This window comes from Protopterus annectens, chromosome 4.part0 (genome assembly GCF_019279795.1).
Source record: "Protopterus annectens isolate FY-2018-M chromosome 4.part0, PAN1.0, whole genome shotgun sequence".
Taxonomy (NCBI): Eukaryota; Metazoa; Chordata; order Ceratodontiformes; family Protopteridae; genus Protopterus; species Protopterus annectens.
The window spans coordinates 16,435,768-16,451,857 of NC_056733.1; the positions used below are offsets into that span (position 1 = coordinate 16,435,768).

At 42.2% G+C, this 16,090-nt stretch overlaps 1 protein-coding gene across 3 annotated transcripts in view; it reads right to left on the bottom strand.

Annotated features, from left to right (window-relative positions):
* The window catches only part of TEX2 (testis expressed 2), a 1,745,284-nt gene that overhangs the window by 955,897 nt on the left and 773,297 nt on the right, over window positions 1–16,090 (bottom strand). The gene's annotated exons all lie outside the window — the stretch shown is intronic.

Genomic DNA, 16,090 nt, shown 5'->3' on the forward strand with positions numbered 1-16,090 from the left:
TGATTGACAGAATTCAGTTAGCAACTTGGGTGTGGGAGGAGACAGGTTGATGGGGCATAAGTACCAAATGTCATCTCATCCATCCCATGAAAGGATGGCAATCCAACCTATTGCAATGCCAGATCCTGCAAGGATGGCAGAACATGTACTAAATAGACCAGGGAATTGTGCACAGCTTCTGGCAAGATGTACAAGGATATGTTACATATTGGAGAAGGTGTGTACAAAAGTGTGCAAATCTTGCTGTTAGAACAATGACAGTCCCTAATGTAAGAATATATGTATGTATTATGCATGTCATCAGCCAAGGGGTGACTAGTTAGACCCCACCTCAGAAAAGCCCTGATGGCTACCTAGATGACTGATTCCTATCGGTGGCTTTCACCCCAAGGAAGGGAGAACTAACCAGCCACAAGACTGCAGATGGTTTGGTAAGCAGTGAGTGATAAAACACAAGGTAAAAATGCAAATGATCCGTTTTTATTTTAACAGGATTCATAATCAACTCAAAATCAATTTGATGAATTGTGCTACAACATGATGCTTTCTCCTCTTCTCAAATATGCTGTATAGAGCCTTTGCTGGGATAAGTCTTGCTCAGTGGTAGTTAAAATTTCCAGTTCATTTCTGAAACAGCTGCTTTAGTAGCTATTTAGTATGATAGCTATATTCGTTCTATAATATGCTCTTTATCCTATTCAGAGTTTCAGATGAACAAGGTTTCTTGGTAAGCAAAAGGCATATTTATTCCTTTCGCCATCTCCAAGGCATGGCACAAACTTCAAAACCATATACAGGCTTTTAAATAACCTGCAACAATTCAAATCCAACCTAAAATATCACCCTGATAATTAAACTATGCAACTGTATCACACCTCTTGTTTGAAGTATGCAATCCTAACTTGGTCCACTTTGGATACTATACAAGTGTAATAATATAGTATTTTTGATTATACTCACAAAATATTGAAAAAAAATGTATTTCCTTTTAATCTGATATGCTTTGTAAATAATGTTTATGGATCAGTTGCTTTGAAATACTTTGTAAATAATGTTTGCTGACTGTTTTTATTTTAAATTGTCAAAAAATGCATTTCTGCCCTTGTTTTGGAGCTTTTCTGCGGGGGCTCCCACTGAAAATGGGCATTTCAGTTCCCAGCGGACTTCCCCAGTAAATAAAAACAAATAAATACATAATCACAATCTGGTCACAACAGTATGGATGAACAGACAGATGGGCACACACAAAACAAGCACATCTATAGGCAATCTACATTATTTCCAGTTATTAAAACACAGCAAAAAAGGTCAACAAGGTAGCATAATATTATGGATATGCTGGACAAGCTACAGCATACACTTAAGTTAATCATATGGCACATAATGCAATGGTATATCTTTGGGATGTTGGTGGAAACCAAAACCCCTGGCAAAAACCCATGAGGACAACATGAAGGCATACAAACTCCAGAAATAACCTCCCCCCAAGTTCTGTGCAAGGCATCAGTAAAATAAATGCAATGTTGCTCCTGTGTTACAAGTCACTTTCATGAGTGACTGATAAATGGAGTATCATGATGTAAAACATAATGATCCTTTTTCCAAAAGCCTTTAGAGAATGGGTGCATTCCTAGAAAAACACAGCTATACACTGAAATGACATGAAAAATAACAGCTTTATTATTGGTGATAAAACTCTTCAAGCTCCCCTCTGACAATTATAACAGAACAAGCATTTCAGCACTGCTGCTTTTCACATATGCAGACATAATTTTTCAGAATTTTCCCCGTTTTCCTTTACATACCAGGACACATATCTGAACACAGTGACTATTTATTTGGCATGCTGCTGAGAAATGAAGCACACCATAAAATAGAGTATCCGTCAAGTGTGCAAAACTGACTTTAAAGCACAGTGAGTTCATCATGTCTATGAATTAAGCAATTGAACAAAAAAATTTTTTCCTTATTAGTATTGGCATCTACTGAAGCTGGAGTAATCTAGGACTGATTTTTAATTATGTAAACTTACTTTGGTGCAAAAAAAATCACCCCAGAAATAAATAAATTAAAAAAAGGATTGTTAAAAGATGTAAAATATATGTATGACACTGTCCCATTACATGATGTGCTGTAACAAAATTTCTCAAGCTAGATCACTGAAAAGTTACAAGGTTTCATTCACATCAGACATAAGATTCTCTTTATAGTTGATGAACAGTAAAAATTACAATTTTAACAAATGTATCATTTTCTGCAGTGCAGCTTAAATGATTCCTTTCAAGGACTGGATAAGCTAGTGCCACACATTCCTGAGAGACACCGTAATTTCCTTATGTGCAGTTTTGTCAAAGCCACATATCTAGAACTCTCATGGATTCCCTTGTTGACAACTGGTCCATCTTGCTCATGTGCTGAAAGAAATAAGCCAAAAAGTCTACCTTGTTTTGATGGGTACATTTTTTTTTTCAAAAGCATACAGCAAGGCTCATTAGAAGACTACTTTCCCGCTTGAACTTGGTTATACTTAGGGAAGGCTGAGAGACCGACATACCTAGGCTTTGGACAAAAGTCACAGTACAGGTTAGTGTACTCTCCAGCTTCTCCTGTGATTTGGTCTAGCGAAGGCAGTTGATTACTTTGGTACCTTTAATTATTTGTGGAGACTGAAAAGATCAAGAGAAGGTCTCAAAAGTTTTTTTTCTTGGCACTAAAAACCTGGAGCAAATTCCAGTATTCTTCTGTGTACTGGGAGCTCTCTCTCTATCTGTTACAGCCTGTTGTAGCACTTCCTCCAGCTGCAAAGGGTATGCATGATCTTTGGTGATCAGAGTCATTCCCTGAATGGTAGGGTCAGTCATAAATTATAGTGTGCATCCCTATATTGCTACATACTGCGCCCTTCTGTTCTGTATGACTGTGGAAGCCCAACATGATCTAAGGGCTGATGTGGGTATTTGGTTGGGAATGGAGTGGGTGAGAAAGAACACAGTCACAACTACTACTGATCAGTGTCTTGGCACCAAAGCCCCCCCCCCACAAGCTTCCCCTTCTAGTTTCTCTGCTACTACTCCTTCTGACATGTCTTCTTCCCTTTCACCTGATTCTCTTTAGCCTGGAGGCAGTAACAATCCATTGTTTGGGAGATAGTTTATGCTGTACATGGGTACTGGAAGGCCTATTAACTGCTTCACTGACTCCATTGCTTTATCATTCTCCTCTGTCTCTATAAGGTTCAGAAACTATCTCTTTGTCTCAGAGTACATGAAGAAGCAGCACTTTCACATCTTCTGGAAAGAAATGTAACCTTAGCCAGCCATGTTGTCTGATCACTGACCCTGTTGCTGTAGCCTTGCTTGGTTCATGCCCAGCATCATTTTCACAACATGATGGCATACCTATTCACAGGCAAAGGGTTTACACAAATTTGTTAGCTTTTGCTTTCAGGGTTATATTAGACACTATTCCAAAAACTGTCAATCCATGCAGGACTCCAGCTTGACATTTTATCAAGCATTTCTAATAATTCAGAACCCTGAAAGGTTAGTGTTCTAGGCATGTAAATCTTCATTCTAGTTCACTCTACGAGGCTGCTTGCTCTGCAACGGAGAGTATTATGGGCTAGAACTATTTTAGACCCTTTGGGCAGTTCCCAGGAACACCACTATTGGATCTGTGACAAACTTCTTGTATTTGTGTGGCTTCTGAACACTGTATAACAGATCAGGCTTTTTCAGTGTGAGGGAACTGTGAGTCTAGTTCAACACAGGCCCCTCTAAAAAGCATCTTCAAAAGTATCAAGGAGTGGAGGAATGTCTAGTAGCTATGAAGAGGTGTCCAGGACAAAAAAGTCTACATATCTTTTTTTGGGGGCGGGGGGGTCAGTGAGACCTCTTTTGCTCATCTGAAGTACTCCATCACGAGGAGAGTTTCTCCAAATGAGACGATGGCAGGTGTTGACCTAGAGGACAAAGTGTCATAATCCATGTCACAAGCTAAATGAGGAGGACATTTGGAAACTGTATTCAACAGCTTCTTTCACCTCAGTGTGTAACAAATCTACCTCTACCTTGAGAGTGATGCCTCCTTTTTTTAGCTGCAGGGAGTGACCTTGGACATGAATGACTAATCAGAAGTGGTTTGCAGGTTCTTGATAAAAAATAAATATTGAACCAACTCCATTCTTTAACATGAACCTGAGAAAGAGAAAACCCTGTTGCCTTGCATCTAACACATGGTGGTAAGGCCCAATGTAAGACAGATGTCTGATCCTTAAACGCTGGGGCATTCCATGTGATGTGTAGTTCCAGGCTGGGTACTGGCACTGGAAGGGAGGGATGGCTATTGCAACAGTCATCCATTAGAACATTTACTGTTGAGGTAAGTTTACTTACACAAATGTACTATGTTCTGAAATGAATCACTGCTGCAGTAGTCTATGCTATGTGAGAAGATTACCATAGCCTTGATAGACATCTTAAAATAGGGAGGAGCCCAGTACCAAAGACTCCAGGAGCCCCTGGAGAATGGTTCTGGACCTGAAAAAGGAATCCAATTTACAATGCCTTGAAAGGTATGTACTGAGAACCAAGTTAATGCCTTTGTAATGTTTTTAGAGTCCATCCCTTTCCAGAAAGCCAAAGAAGCCAATGTACTTTATAAATGCGCTGTAATTCTGGGACTGGCTTGTTCTGGTGAGTGTAACAAAAAGTAATAGCATGAGACAACCACTAACAAATAGTTAAATTTGACACTGGTTGCCCTTTCCTCAAACAGCTGGTCAACTTTCCTGAAAGGTCCAGTTTTGTGTAGTATCTGAATTGCCTGCCTACATTCAGAGAGAATCTTTCTTCCCTGTCCCTAGGTACAGGAAAGAAAACTGGGAGGTTAATGGTCTGGCTTAAAAGTAAATTCTGAAAATACTCTAGGGATAAAAGTACGACTTGTTTTCCAGGAAACCCTGTCTTTGTGAAAAATATAGTAGGGTTAACTCATCATAAGTGCTTATAACTCAGATACTCTCTTAGCAGATGTCGGAGCAGAGAGTAAAACAGTCATCCATGTTAAGAATCTCAAATCAGCCTGATTTGCTGGTTTGGATGGAGATGGTATAAGTTTTTCAAGCACAAAATTGAGATCCCAAGGAGGAGACATCTGTTTCCTTGGTGATCAGAAATGTAAGACCGCTTTCAAAACTTGTTTTACTTGAGCATTGTTGGAAATGGCTGACAAATTTGCCTTTATAGAAGAATACAGCAAACAACTGAACAGTAACCCACACAAATAATCAAGAACGAGAAGCATCAAGGCCAGCAGAGGATCTTGCTCTTAGTGGCACCACATATACGATTTCCTGGTAGCAGTTTTCCTCACCTGCTCCTTGGGTACCTGTCACACTTCTTCAGAAAAAAAGGTGCCTAAAAATATCAAAATTATATCATCCAGGCAATTAGATGAAGTATTTTCATACAGGGGTGCATCAAACTCTTCCTGTCTCATGTGAGTAAACCAGTCTATGGGGAAGCTTGTGATAATTTCCTTGGCAAATTGAAAAGAAAGGATGGACCACTGTTGCCTTGACCTAAAGGGAGTCACAACTACAATTTTGGGAGTTCTTGCAGATTTTTACAAGAATTATGATAAATCAGTGGAACAGTTTGAAATCCATACAGGAACATTCCTGGAAACGAATGAAACGGCATCCGTCTTTTCAGGCCTGCCTGCAAGGAGAACTGAAAAATAATTTCCTTAACTATTTCTTCTTAAAAGAGGCAAACAGATGTACTTGAGGTGTTCTCCACATGCTGATCAATTTTTAGAAGACTTCAAAATGAAGTTTCCTGTATGGAGATCTATCCATGTCTTGCTGTGCTCATCTGAAAAAAGGTTTTGTTCTGATGGAATATACGAAGCCTGAAGAGTCAGAATGAACTGAATTGCTACATTCCAGGTCATCCTAGCCTATATGCAAAGGGGGTAGGATCTGATATCCCCTGGTTTATGTACATTATTTGGTTTTGACGGTGTACACTAGCAGGTGTTCTTGGGACCAGATATGATTCAATGTCTGCAAAGCATTGATAACAGCCAACATCTTCACGACATTTGTGTGTTTCTATCCATCTACAATACACCACAAAGCAAGCTCCTTTTGAAAGCACTCCCCATGCCAGATCTGAGGTATTTGTGGTGACTGACTGGAGTGAGGATCAAAGGGAGAATGGAAGACCTGGATTGCAAGCTATCCACCTTCCAATCTCCCTCTTCACAAATCCCAGAACTGAACATGAAATTCAAAGGTTGTAGAGGCTGACTGCAGACTGATTTCAGGTACCACTGTGTCTTCCCCTTGTGTAGCCTGGCAAAGGGTAGAACAATAATCAATGCCACGTACCCTAGAATCCCGAGAAATTCCCTTGCAGATGATTGGTTTAGGCGGGAGAAACTCAGGAAAAACTAATATTTCTACTTTGTCCGGTGGGAGAAAGGCTTTTATCTTTGTCGAATTCAACAAACATTCCAGGGATACCATTGTGTGTGAAGTGATGAGAAAATACTTCTGCCACCTGATAGGAAATACCAGATTGAGTACAAGTTCCTGGACAGTTTTTAGACACCCGTGACAGCTGAACAAAAAAGAATCTGTAAAGATTAGACAATCATCCAAATATAGGAAAATGTGTATGCCTTGGAATTTGCAATGAGCTGACTTCAGCTAAGTGTTTTGTAACTATCTTTGGTACAGTGGAGAGTCCAAATGGTAAAACAGAGAATGGATAATATAAGCCAGCTACAGCAAATCTTAAGAAATCCCTGACCATTTTGGCAATAGGAATGTGGTAATAGGTGCCCTTTAGGTCTAGTTTTATCATGCAAACTACAGGCACTATCAAGGAAACAAGATTCTGATGTGACAACATCCTGAACTTGTTAATCTTGACATGGAGATTTAAAGCTAAAAGATCTAGTACTGGCCTCCTGGATCTTTCTAGTTTAGGAACTAGAAAATCTTTGAATAATAGCCTCTGGCTCAAAGACTGAGGGCCACTGGTTTTATTACACTTTGGGATATTATGTTATGTAGAATGAAAGAACACAGAAATCTGGTTCCTTGGGCAAGAGGGATTCCCAGGAATTGAAGGGGGATTCTCACTGGCAGGAGTATCCTCATTGGATCATCATTTGAACGTTAGTGTCTGGGAATATCTGATGCCAAAAGGGCAGCTGAAATCTGAAGGAGATGGAAAGGTTACCGGGGTTGGGGGAGGGAGCCAGAACAGGCCAATAATCATGCTGACTGGGAAGGATGTCCTTGAGTTTTGAACCTTTTCCTTTTTTTCTTAGTGGTTCCTTTCCATTGTTTTTCTCCTCGAAGAAAAGGTCCTCTACTGTTTAAATTGTTTGTTGGGAAAGAGGACTGAGGAAGGGTTAAGACTGTTACTTGGTTTAAAAAAGTTGCTTCACTCCTTGTATCAGTTTTTCCTTTTCCTCAAACTTCTTATGAGCCTAATCTCCAGAATGGCCAAAAAGAGACTCTCTACTTAAAAGACAGTTAAGATCTTGGACTATACTTCCTCAGAAAGATTCTGAGACCAAAGCCAAGCAAGTCTTCTCAAAATATTCCAGATATGGGAAAAGAGATTGGATAAGCTATTCATAAGGAACCAATGGGAGGATATATGTATGGCTCCCACATATGCAACAAAGTCTAGAAGGTTTAGATTTTTGCTTGAAAGTCTCTGCATATATATTTTTATACTCCAAGCAGACTCCAAGGAATTTTGACCGAGGTAGATGGTAAATGGTAGTGGTGTGATGCAAAAGAAGAGATAACTGGGAGCATATGTTTTGGGAGTGTTATGAGTTGGCAGATTTTAACAATTCCCTGCAAAGTACTCTGTCAGAAAACTGGGTAAGCAAATGGATTTAACTAAGGAAATACCTTTTTTTTGAGCTGGGATATGGGATACACCGTACCCATTCGTAAGAGGGTGCTGAAGTTCTGCTGAGATTGTCTGCCATAACATTCTCTGATGAAGGAATGTACACAACTAGCTGGTGAATATGAAGTGCTGATGCTAAGGTCCAGATGTGTGGCTAGACTGCAGAGAGGGTAAGATCTCGTCCCCAACCTGTCGTACATAAACAGACCTTCAAAATAGCCCTACTCCCTGGCACGCTAAAAGTAGGGCTATTTTGAAGGTCTGTAGGGCTGGAAGTGGTGCCCTCATTTCTTTGATGTTGATATGGTCTCTTCATCTGAGTGTAGACCATTTCCCCTGCACAGTGTTTTGTTTGTGGTTGTGCAGTAGCACTGCTCCCCACTCTATGTCTGAGGTGTCTGTAAAGATCTGCTGTAGCCAAGACTGTAATAACACCACCGAGTGTGTGTCTTTCCCTGCTGCTGCAAGTAAAACAAAAGGTAATTTGTTGGTGGGAGTTATCAGCTCCACTGCCTGTGCCAACTTCTGCGTTAACATTTTGAATGCCTCTTCCTCAGTGCGACTTCATTGTAGAGTCAACTCTACTTTTTGATCTGCCAACATTTTATAGAGAGAAACTGCAGCTTCTGTGTAGTCCTCTATGAATTCCCTATTGTAGTTGATCATTCCCATGAACTTATGCAAATCTGAAATTGTCAAAGGCTTTGGCTATTGCAGAATGCCCCTCACCCCTTCCTGACAAGTAGTCTTCTCTGTCAGTCTGATAATGCTTCCTAGAAGTTTTACTTCTTGTGATAAGAACTGTATTTTGTCTTTGTTTATTGAAACCTGCCTCTTGCAACTGTCTCAGAACTTTTCTTAGCTGTGATATGTGTTCTTTCACAGTCCCTGACTATAGGTCTGATAATGGTTCCTAGAAATTTTACTTCTTGTGACAAGACCTCTGAAATGCAATGCTGAATAGCAAGGAATTCTATTGTAACCTGAATCCCTTTTGGATGATTATAGGATGGAAGACTAAGATGGGAGAAAGGGGGTAGTCAGAAACTAGAAGGCTTACCTGAGAAGGATTCTTTGGCTCTCTTAATCAGACTTAGGTTTGTATTTCCACTTCTTTTGGAACTGTTTGCTTTGCCATTAGTCTTTTTTGTAATAGAAAGGGTTTGGTTCAGTGGGGTAATTTCTTTGAAATTTTGGAACAGCAGAAAGAAAAAGTTGCTTGAACCTCTCTATAATTTAACCTCTCTTCTCTATTTTACTACAAATGTACAGAATGGCTCCAAACAGGTAATCCTTATTGAAAGGAGAATCTAAAAACTTAGCTTTGAAATCCTCAGGTACTGACTGGATCTCTTTGCCAGGAACACCTCTAAAGAACAGATTCAGCAATAGCTGTCTTGGAAGTAGTATTACAGCAACAAGTGCACATGGAATAGAATGGAGTGCAACCTCAGAAGTACAAGAAATCATATTTTGCAAGGTATAACGGTGGTGGTGCTGCGGGAGCGTTGTTGCCTCACAGTAAGACACTGTCCAGTTCGATTCTCAGCTAGAGCGTCTTCTGCATGGAGACATCCATGAATGGGCGTACCTTCATTGAAGGTTGTGCATGTCAGGGCTGGTAACTCGGCACGTAAAAATCAACTACCAATCATTAGCGGACCGGAGTTCTGCTGTGGCGACCCCTAACCGGGAAAAGCCGAAAGACACAACAACAACAACTGCCGGTGCTAAGAAAGATAAGAATAAGATGGATAATAGGTGGTACCTATCATGTGGGTATGATAATTAACATCACAGAAAGCTACTGCAGCAGATGAACAAACTTTCTTTCTATACTTGTCTTATCACCCTACTATCTTTATCATTTGGTAAGACATTTGAGGATAGAAGAAGTTTTGATGGTTTGTCCGAGTTGACAGAAATAACTTCAGTATCAAATGAAGGGTACTTTTACAGATATTTGTGATGGTTTACTATTATAATGTCGATGATTAGTTCTATTTTGAACTAAAACGTCGACATATTTTGTCAAAATTTGATATTTACGAAATGTAATTGTTGAAAATAACCCAATAATGTTGATTTTACAAGAATCGACAAACGGTTTCCTCTGCACCTAGCACAAAAGGAACACCAGCACTTATTGTCAGCAGTACGAACATACTGCACAACATTAAACTTTACATTCTTGCAGGGGGCTGTGCCCCCCAGCCCCCCTGCAACTTATATATTCCAACTCTGAGATCGCACTATAGTGAGGAAAGGGATGAATTTGCCCTAACTGCACTGTACCGCGATCTAAGACAGAACCTCGAGTTCATATCAGCGAATGCACAGTGCATTCGCTGATATGAACTTTCAATACAGACATGTTCAGCAAGATGGACATTCGAAAACCCACATTTCGAGTGTTCCATCTGCAGAAATCTCAACTCGCAATTTTAATAATGAACCATTTGTGACCATCTGGAGCTTTAGAGCACCTATCAGGCTTTTTAGGCATAGAGGGATGGGATTCTGGTACTAAAGAAGGTGAAAGAAAGAAAAGGCATTTGTCACAGATTCTAAGACAGGAAGTACAGGAGGAGGATTAAAGCCACAAATAGTAAACTGTAGTATTTCTTAAGATTCTGAGAGCTGTTTACCATCTCAATTAAAATGTTGCATCGTCTTTTGGATGATGTCCCCTAAAGAAAGTTCTTCTTGGAGTGAGTCAGGTTCAGACTCAAACTCAGAATGGGAAGAGTAATCCAGAGGCTCAGAGTCAGATTCTGAGGAATCCTTCCTCAGAAGAAGTGCCACTCTTCCTTTTCTGAGGTGTAGATGCAGAGAGTTTTGCAGATTTTAAAGCCAAAAGGGCTTTAAAAAGTTCATCTGAAAAGTCCTGACAATCCTGTGGATCCCTGGGTGCAAGGTTAATAGGTGATAAAATATGCTTTGATTTTTTATTTTTAGGGATTCTAAAGGAACCATATGTGAAGTGGCTGACCCTGAAAGTACCTCAATAATGGAACCTTGGATGTACTCTACTAAGTACCTGAGGAAAGAAAAGTTGTGTAAGAACTTACCATAACCATAGATGTCCTTCTCTTCTATGTTGCAGTATTCTGCATATGGGTTTACCCTTCTAGTCTCAAGTATGTACAGCCAGTATCCAAAAGCTTTCAGTCCCTCCTAGGTGCACGAGACATCAGGTCTAGCAAGAGTACATGGGCCATAAAAGTGACGTCAGCACGTACCAGCCCTCAGAATTGAATGCCCCAGTCAAAGCCAGTCCTAATAGGGCAATGCCAAGTTATCCAGAGAGGGAAACATAACTGATAACTAGGGAAGAAGGGAGGGTTGGAATATGGGCATCTATGGTTATGCTAAGTTCTTACGCAACTTTTCTATGTCCTTCTATTCCTATGTTGCAGTATTCACCATATGGGTGAGTGCCAAAGCTCACTGAGAAAGTGAGGAGGTGCCCATGCCCGTGAAGAAAGCCCCTGAGTAAGCCATGGCTCTAGTGGAGTGGGCTTTTACTGTACCCTGAATTGATTTACCATGGTGCTGGTAACAGAAGGTAATGGCCTTGGAAATCCAAGTTGAAATAGTCTGTTTTGACACAGCCTTCCCTAGTGCTCTAGGGTGGAAAGATATGAAAAGTTGGTCAGTCTTTCCGTTAGATTTAGTGTTGTGGAGGCAGAATCTAATTTGTCTGTGAACATCCAGGGAATGAAGTATTCTTTCACTTCTTCCTTGTGAGTTTGGATAAAAAACAGGTAAATGGATGGCCTGATTGAGAGACAGGTCATTGACTACCTTGGGCATGAAGGATGGATTTGTCCTGAGGGTAAACCCAGTCTTTATGAAAGGCAAGAAAGGAAGGGGTAGCCATTATTGCCTGGAGCTCTTATACCCTTCTGGCAGAAGTGATAGCCACTAGAAGGACCGTCTTCCAGGTACAGAGCTTTAGGAGAGCTTGATCAGCAGGCTCAAAGGGTGGCAGTGTAAGCTTCTCCAGCACATAATTGAGATCCCAAGGAGGAGGGGTAGGTTTTCGCTAGAGTCTGAGATGTAGGACCCCTTTGAGGAAGAGCTTCAAAGGGAGCCTAGATGCCAAGGAGGATCCATGGGTAGGCATGCAGAGATAGCAGACAGGTGTGCCTCAATAGATGAGTAGGCCAAGCCGGTCTGAAGTGACTCACAAAAATAAGAGAGCACTAAGGGAACGTCCCTGGTAAGCGGATCCATCTGTTTATTTGGACACCAAGAAATTAACCTTTTCCATGTAGACAGGTAAGATTTTCTAGTGTTAGGTTTCCTGGCCTCCTGCAGGACATTGAGCACGTCCTCATTGTAAAGGTGTCTGTATGGGATCAGAAGCCTATCCGCCACAGGATCAGGTGTAGCAGCTGCCACTGTGGGTGGATTAAAGATCCCTTGCACTGTGTGAGAAGGTCCACTCTATGGGGTAACTTGTCGTGATTACCCTTGGATAACTGAAGGAGTAAGGGAAACCAATGCTGTCAGGGACAGCAGGGAGTCACCAACAAGATTTTCGGATTGTCCTGCTGAATCCAGAGCAGGACCCTCTGAATGAGAGGGAAGGGGGGGGGTGCATAAAAGTATTTCCCCTTCCATGAAACAGTGAAGGCATCTGTTGCCAGTGCCTGTGGGTCTGGTGTCCTGGTACAGTATCTAGGAAGTTGCTTGTTGTTGGAGGAGGCTGGTGTATCCCATCTGTGAACCATGTCCATGAAGATATCCTTGTGGAGCATCCATCTGTGATTGTTTGTGCTGGTTCTGCTAAAAAAATCTGGGAGTTGTGGAGAGAGGAAATGTATGCAGCTTTCAGGGTAATTCCCTGGGAAGTGGCTACTTACCACACTAGTATAGCAAGTCTGCAGAGTAGGCAGGAATTGGTCCCTTCCTTGTTTGTTGATATACCACAGGACTGTGGCATTGTCTGTGTATATCAGGAGAGATCCCTTTTGAAGGAAAGGAGTGAATGCCTGAAGAGCTAGGAGGCTTGCCCTCATTTCTCTGGCATTGATGTGTTCTGTTTTCTGCCTGTATGTCCACAGGCCTCTTTTCGATGGCCGACAGTGGTCCCCCACCTGAAGTCTGAGGTGTTCGTATGCATGACCTGAGAAGGTTGAGGTGGTTGGAGGGGGGAGTCCTGGGTTGCGCTTCACCTGGGACAGCCACCATAAGATCTGCTGTTTTAGGCATGGAAGCAAAGGCACAATGTGTTCCAGTGGGTGGTTGTGCTGTTTCCAGACAGCGTTGGTAGCACTGTAGTTTTTTCATGTGTAATCGAGCTAGGGGTAGCATGGGAATGGCAGCTGCCATGTAACCCAGCAGCTTGAGGTACTGCCTTGCAGTCAGATAAGGAGAAGAGTACAATCCCTTGCAGGTGGCTCTTGTAAGAGAACTCACCTTTGCTGGGGCCAAGTATGCCTCCATCAAGTCTGTGCAGATTCTGCACCCGAAGAACACAATGTCTTGTGTCAGTGTGAGGTTGGACTTTGGAAAGTTTATTGGAACCCAAGAGCCTGTAGGAGAGACACCATGAACTGGATATGGGTTAGGAGTATTTTTTGGCTGGCAGCCTGTAAAAGCATGCCATCCAGTATGGGAATATCTGTATCCCTTTGTCCTGCAAAACACTCTTACTGGAGCCAGGCATTTGGTGAAAACTCTGGGTGCGGATGAAATTCCAAAAGACAAGGCAGAGAACTGCAAATGTGAGGAGTCCACTAAGAATCTTAAGTATTTCCTGTGTGTGGGTCTTATGGGAATGTGTAAGTAGGCATCCTTGATATCTAGTGTAGCTAGGAATCCTTTGCTCATAATAAGAGGGAATAGAGTAACAGGGTCAGCATTTTGAAAGTTGGCACCTTTAAGAAAGGATTGAGCCTTGAAAGGTCTAGGATGGGTCTCCATGGCCCTTCTTTTCCGGGAACTAAGAAAATCCTTGAGTAGAACCCTTTTCCAGACTGGGACGGAGGTATTCTTTCTATACTGCCCTGGTTTAAAAGGGACTGTAGTACTGGTAGCAGGAGGGGCAGCTCGTGAGCAGGAGGTCGTGGCTTGCCTAGACTTACTGGAGTGGTTATCCAAGACAGGAAGTAACCATCTTGGAGGATGGAGAGGACCCACTTGTCTGAACTGATCTGATTCCAAAGAGGAAGGCAATGGGAAAGGTGAGCAGACAGTGGGATGGAGGCAGCTGGTGGGGGAGACAGGATTGGCAGGTAGTCAGACACTACTGAAAGGGCTTCCTTTGACTAGAAGGTGCCTGTGTCTTGTTTGAGGAACAGGATTGGTGTTTTTCCCGATGAACTGGGTTTTCACGGGATGCTTCCTGTAAAATTCAGGTACAGGAGAAACTAGTAGATGTTTAAGATTCCGCATCTTTTTCCTTTTTGCTGCAGGGATCTGAAAAGATTTGCTACTTTTCAGCCAAATAAGGCAGCATTGTCAAGTGGTGCATCATTGAGCTTAGCCCTGAAATCATCTGGCAGGGGGTTGCAAGCGCAGCCAGGAGTATCTGTGAAGTGCAGAAGCTGATGCTGCTGACCTTGCTGAGGATTCTGCAGCATCATAGCTATATTTCACTGAACGTCTGGTAACTTGGGACATAAGGGCCAGGACAGAAGAAATAGATGATTTGGCTGAGGAGTCTGGAATGTCTGCCAACAGTTTGGTGGCAGAGTCTAGAAGAGACAGGGTGTGCTTTGCCACACGAGTTTGGTAATTAGTAGCACTAAATGCCAAAGTGGAAGAGGTGCAAATCTTTTTGCCTAGCCTTTCCATAGTTATGCCCTCTTTGTCAGCAGAAAGGATGGTGGTGGTAGGCAAGAGTTTGGAAGCTTTGTCTGTGGAGACAGAAATGGTAGCTGGATCTGCATGAGGCCACTTAAGTGCTTAGCTGAATCTGGGACTTTGTACAATCTGTCTGCTCTACGAGGAGCAGGAGGCTGTGAGTCCGGATTGAGAGATGCAGAGGAAAAGGCATCTAAAAAAGGCAGGCAGTATAGGAGGAATGGCCGAAGAGCTTGGTATTTCCATTTGAATGAGGTCATAGTACCTCTCTTTTGTATTTCAGACATGTCTGTGGATTCCCATTTGAAATGTTCCTTCATTTTAAAAAATAGTTTCAGAATCTGGGTCTATAGATTCTTCCTCTGGGGATCCATATCCCAAAGGAAAAGAGAGCTGTGAATTATAAGAGGGAGAATCATCTCAGCATTCTGAACAGATGTCCTCTTCCTTAGTAACTATCTCTGCAGGTTGAAGTCTAGGACACTAAGGACTGGAGGAGAAGGTGCAGGAGTAGAAGCAGCTGATGTAGGCCTCAAGGCCATGAAAGCTGAGAAAAGGCTTTGGCTAAAGGCCTGCCAGTCTGGAATACATTCTGCTGGCTGGGAAATATGCTTCCTTTTTTCTCTCCTCTTGAGAGTCCCAATGGGCGTCTGTTTAATAGCGGGCATCAAAGGTTGAGGCATGGAATTGGAAGGCTCCCCTGAATACACTGGTTAACCCTGGCATCCAAAACGGTCACTGGAATAGTCTCTGCAGACATGCTCTCGCTCATTGGTAGTACGGCTTTCTCAGAGGTACCAACGACATCCAGTAAGACAGATCTGGGTAGACTAGGCTGATATTGGCCACAGGCTGTGGATTGGCCGGAAGAGGCTCAGCAAGCGTTACAGGCCATACAAATCTGGCCTTCTTTTTTGGCAGCTCAGAGGTGACATCCGATGAGCCCTCCATACACAAAGCAAGTTGTTTTAGATCCATACACAAAGCAAGTTGTTTTAGATGTTGGTTCTCCAAGTACAAACTGAGCGCATGCTGACAACTGTGCAATGGTTTTGGAATGAACGCCTGCAAATAGGGCAGGCCTTATAATCGTGCTACCATCCGAGACAGAACAAACACTTATCGTGAGTGCCTTTATGATGGATCTGATGTCCGCACTGACATTTACCCTTTCTGGATGACATGACAAGGCAGTAATACAAAAGGAAGAACTGAAAAGGTCCCCAATGGCGTGCTTAACTTGAATTGGTCGCCAACGAAAGCAGGAACACCTGGTGTATGACTGGCGGCTGGAAAGTTCAGAGGGCTGGTGCGTGCCAACATCACTTTTA